The sequence below is a fragment of the Ctenopharyngodon idella genome, chromosome 3 (assembly GCF_019924925.1).
Source record: "Ctenopharyngodon idella isolate HZGC_01 chromosome 3, HZGC01, whole genome shotgun sequence".
In the NCBI taxonomy this organism is placed as follows: domain Eukaryota; kingdom Metazoa; phylum Chordata; class Actinopteri; order Cypriniformes; family Xenocyprididae; genus Ctenopharyngodon; species Ctenopharyngodon idella.
Genome location: NC_067222.1, coordinates 31,078,192 through 31,084,191, shown reverse-complemented (window position 1 = coordinate 31,084,191; position 6,000 = coordinate 31,078,192).

The following is a 6,000-nucleotide window of genomic DNA, read 5'->3' as shown; positions in this document are numbered from 1 at the left end:
GAATGAATAGCTCTCTTGTGAGAGGTTTGTTTTTGTTATGGACTGTCTCTCTGTGTATGACTGGGGCACAGTAGTTCAGTCCTCTACAAAAACGTCAGAAGCATCTGTAAATAATTAATCCAACTGTTAAAATAACCTTATGCTTTTCTCCTCTATAGATTCTTACTGACATTTAGTGTTCAACAATAGCCTTGTTATATACTTTGTATACTTTAATACCAGGATCTGACAAATGAATACCCTTACAGAATATAAGTAGCCTATACTTCAAATTCATTTTATTAAGTATACTTAAGTAAAGCTCAAGTATATTTTTAAGTAGCCTATACTTTATGTAAGTATACGAATATCAATGTACTAGAAGAAGTACACTTGTAAGTACTGTTTTAATACTACTTGGGACTAAATTGGCCCACTTTTTAGGGTATAAAAGTATACTTTAAGTGTAACAGTAAACTTTGAGTACACACATTTATAATACATTTGTTTGTAGTGCAACTATACTACAAGTGAACTTATATATACTGATAGTTTAAATACTTGTAGCACATTTTTTAGTTTATGAAAGTACACTTTGAAGTATACTCTCACTAGTAGTTTTATACTGCAAGTATACTTGCAAGTTTTCTTTAATTGAACATAACATCATACTTTACTATTTAGCCTATTACATTATCCCAAATGTTTATAGACAGAAAACTAATCATTATAGCACAACACGTTTAGTCTTATTGTTTGAATCTTGTTTCTTGATTATAGTAATATGATATTCAAGTATCGATCTAGCTTACTGCAGTGTGCAACAAGACTAGTGTCTCATTGCAGCCGCCAAATGAACGCACAAAGTAACATTATAACATCATTTTCAACACACTCAAATATATCTAATAAGATAAACAGTGCTGCGTTACCCCACATACGCTTGACCGGAAGAAGCGGAAGCGGCAATAATACAAGTTCCGCTGCTCTCGAGGTGTGTGTTGCGCTCATCTCTCATTAGTAATCGCTCCAGCGGCCTCGTTCAGCTCTCACAGCAAACCGATCAAACTCAGCCATTTTAAAGGACATCTCAATTCTCTAATTGCACTGCGAGGAGGTGAGGAACGAGGAGTGAGGAAGCTTCCTGAGTTGTCATGAGCGAGGACACACAGGTGTATCCTTTGCGTAATTCTTTCTCATCAAGAAACCTGACGCACGTTCTCCTCCCCCTTCACATCTGTCACAATAATTTAAATGTATGCTTTACTTTTTGCATCTCACATATTTCAACAGGGCATCTTGCATTATTAATATTATGAATTTTTCAAACAACCAAACTTAAACAACAAGAGGCCAGATCCCTTGAGCGCAGCTGATGAAGCTTTTAAGTGACACTTGAGTGATCAAGAACATTCCAATATACAAATAACATTTCCTTCAATTCCTCCGTCCTCATTTTCTTTCCATGCATCCTCCCCTCACATCCTATGGGAGTGGAGCTGAGACATGAGGAAAGAAAGCGAGGAAAGGAAATGAGGGTGCACAAATAAGAAATGAGAAGCACCCCGTGAGTGTTTAGGGTGCCATTTGGTACAGGGTCCTTCTCTCGCTTGTTTCTGCTTCTTCTTTACCTGTGTTTTGACCCGGAGATTCTGTACTCTTTTAGAAGATGCTTAATAGCGCCCCCTACCTTAAAACAGTGAAAACATGGATAGCCGTTAAATGTAGTCAATGGTGGCGAGTAAAGTATAGATTTGAAGTAAATTCCTATGTTCACTACCAGTGATCTAGCCTACACAAAAATTCAGATACTCAGAATTAGGAACATATCTGTTTTCTTTATAAATCAATATTTTCAAACAATGTAAATTTATAAGACAGTAGCTTATTTAAAACTATGTGGAAAAAAATGTAATAGGCTACTCAGTCAAAAGATTAAACACAACTAGAAGTAGAATGCTTATATTTTTAAGTATATCTCGATCAAAAGATTGAGTACAAGTAGCCTAGTCCAAATATACTTAGACTTTTCTGTCAGTATAAGTCAAGTAAGTGCAATTTTAAGTATATTTCTGATAAGTACATAAAGTATATTTCTGAGATGTACATAAAAAAGTAGACTGAAAGTATACTTTCTTATTTTTAGTTTAAAAGAAGTATACTAATAGCACACTTGAATAAACTACTTTTTCGTAAGGATAGTTCTCTAGTGAGAGGTTTGTTTTTGTTATGGGCTGTCTCTCTGTGTATCTGGGGGCTGGGGCACAGTAATTCAGTTCACTACAAAAAGGTCAGAAGCATCTGTAAATTAATTATCACTATTAGTCAATCCATAATGTGCAGCTTAAACAGATTTTCTCTATTCCACCATAATTTTCACTTTAAGACTTCATACAGTGAATTCAGGAAAATTAAAAAAAAAAAAAAAAAAAAAAAGTGTTTTTTTTTTTTAATTTTCAAAAAAATTATTGCGTGACCATGTACAGAATAACACCAACTGTCATCACAGTTCAGTTAATTATAGATCCTAAATGATATATAAATTAGAACAGAAATAAAGAGATCTGTAATCATTTTGCTGTTCTTACAAACAATAAACAAACAAACAAATAAATAAATAAAGCTATAATAGAGTTTGGGTCCAAATCTTCTCCATCTTATTCAACAATGTTAAGGGGCAAACCTCAATATGTTATGATCTATGTATGGAGATGCACCTTTTTGTACAGTTCTCTGCAACACATCTCTGTGTAATGTACTGCATGTCATGACTCATAAATATTATAATAATTACACTAAGTGCATCACATCTCCATTCACAATTACACTGTTACACTGTAAAAAAAAAAAAAAAAAAATCTTTTGGCTGAAAGGTTGTACGTACATTTTATTTATTTATTTATCTATTATTTATTTATTTGCATTTAACTTTTGATAATTTTATTGCTCAATAAAAGCTCCACGTTTGCTTTTTTGGATGTTGGATTATTTGTTGTTTGAAAGACTTTTACAATAATTTCCTGAAAAGTCTTAATATTCTCTCTTACGCTGCTTTATAGACACTAGAACTGAAACTAGTTATTGTCTGGCTTTACACCACTGTGATAACTACAACCACAATGATTTATTCGTGTACATAAACTCTAGGAGACCCGAGACTAAATGAAATAGCAGAGAGGAAACCAAAGGAAGGACGTAACATAAACCGAAAGCTATCGAAACATTCATTGAGCAAGACGAATGAAACTGGTTTTACTTTTTAGTTTTAGAAAGTTTAAAGATAGTTTTCTTATTATAGTATGAACGTATGACTCATGCTAATAGCTTTATTAGCAATCTGACTTTCAGGGAGCAATTTTTAGGCTCTTACAGAATACAGGCGTAAATGTATTGAGGTCATCGGTGAAAAGTTCAATACAGAATTCAGTAATTACTATATGTTGTTTATTCTTTGTCTAGGTAATACAGTCTACTATAGTCGACTGTGCTTATGTAAACATTTCAAGTCTTATGAAGACACATTTAAAAAGTCTCAAGATAGCAAAGGAAATGAAACATAAGACTATTTGATGTGGTTTGGATCATTCTGCAATACAGCGGACACAGTGTGGCACAATGTATAAAGGCAATAAACATTTAATAAGTCTTATTCCTGGATTTTCTTTGTATGTTTGTTTACTATGGGGTCATATCATAAAGAACCTTTTCATGAATGGTTCTACAAAGAACCTAATAAAGTGACACGAAGAACTGTTAGAGGTTCTTTTAAGAACCTTTCAGTGAAAAGTGAAACTTCAGTTTCAGTCAAAAAACTTTTTAATGGTTCACAGCTTAATCCTGGCTACATTTCCAGTTAAAATAAATTTATGGCATGATAATGGCATTGCACATGCTAAATATGCCTTTAAACATTTTAATTGCTATACAAGAAACTGCAGCAGAAAGGAAAATGCACTGCATCCAAGAGGTTGTTATAAAGCCTGTTGCATGAGGAGTATTTGAGGTGGCATGTGTCACTGTGCATGGAGTGGCCACAGTGAAACATTTCACTTCATAAACCCCTTACAATTAACAATGGAGGTCATTAAAAAAGTCCTCAACAAACATAATGCATAATTTTCTTTATGGTGTAGATTATTATTATCGTTATTTATTTAAGAAAAAAACTGAAGTTTTATTTTTGAATTTATACCCACATTTCATAAATACTTAAACTCACTGACCTTTGGTGTTTAACAATAGCCTTGATATTTTACATATTTTGCATCTAACATATAATATTTACTTTGTGTAAAACCACACTGTGCAAGTAAATGTGGACTTTAACGCCAGGATGTGACATGAACAGCTCTCTTGTGAGAGGTTTGTTTTTGTTATGGACTGTCTCACTGTGTATACGGGGGGGGGGGGGGGGGGGGGGGGGGGGGGGGGGGGGGGGGTGGTACACAGTGTTTCAGTCCACTACAAAAAGGTCTGAACCATCTGTAAATTAATGATCACTATAGTACACCCATTTCTGTCAGGACCACTATCGTCAAATATAATAGATAATTACTTAGAGTTTGTATTGGCAGTACGGTTCTGTTCTGGGGGAGGGTAATTAGCTCCTGAGATAATACTGAGGAGCTTATGGATGCTGTGATAGGTGTCGTACTCCTATAGGTAGACGTTAGTCACCTGGGAGTCAGCTGATGCGAGCTTGACTGACGTGACCTGCCAGAACTGATGCTAACACTTGATAATGTGTTTCTCTATTCCATCATAATTTTTCACCTTAAGACTTCATACAGAGAATCCTTTTTGAAAAAAAAACTATTTATTATGTGACCATGTACAGCACCAACTGTTCACAGTTCAATTAATTATAGATCCTAAATTATATATAAATTCTGAAATAGAACAGAAATAAAAATATCTTTAATAATTTCACTCTTCTTAAAAAAAAAAATAATAATAAATTGATATAATAGGGCTTTATAATAGAGTTTGGGTCCAAATCTTTTCAATCTTGTACAACAATGTTAAGGGGCAAACCTCAATTTAATATGATCTATGTATGGAGATGCATAGAGAGCCAGTGTTGTGCTGATTTTTCCTTTTTGTCCGGTCCCTTTTTGTCATGAATATTATTGCATTGAGTGTATTTTGATGCCTCTTTCCCTAATATGCCATCATTATTATTTTCCTGCTATATACCTTTTTCAGTTTCACTAAAACCTTCACATCTTCATTCACAATTACATTATTACACTTTAAAAAAAAAAAAAAAAAAAATTTATTTAGTAAACTAAATTTACTGTACTTATCCAATTGATTTGTCCAATGTATCTACACTGACAACATAAAAAAAGTGATCTCAACTTTTGTAAAGTTAGTAAAACTCAAAAAAGCCCATGCAAAAAAAGAAACAAAATGTATTTTTTGCACACAGAGTCATCATGCAGGAACATAATTTAGCTGAGTAAATAAGGAGATCGTTCTGTTGATAATCTGAGAGCTGTTCATTTTTAAAATCCAATCTTTATGTTGTATATGCTTTATCTATCTTGTGACATCAGAACTAAAATGAAACTAAAATGGCTAACTGGCTGTTTACGTAATATATTTTTAACAGATCGGATAGAGTCTTCCTACTAATATGCAGGTGTTTCCTGGCGATACTGTCAGAATCAAACCTCAGAGCTCCCGAATGAACTGTTAAAATAACCTTATGCTTTTCTTCTCTATATGCTCACTGACATTTGATGTTCAACAATAGCCTTTTTTATTTGATATATTTTTGCATCAAGCATATAATATTAACTTTTTTGTGGACTAGTACTTTAACTTTAATGAGCACTGTCACGAGTGGCTGTATAAGCATGCACACGAAGACGAATAGGTCAATTAAAACAGTCTTTGATCCAATACTCCACAGAATACATAGAAGAATCACAGGGGAAACACATCCACAGAACCAAGACGAGACCGGACAAAGAACTGAACAAAATAGGGAGTAAATATACAGGTGCTGGTCATATA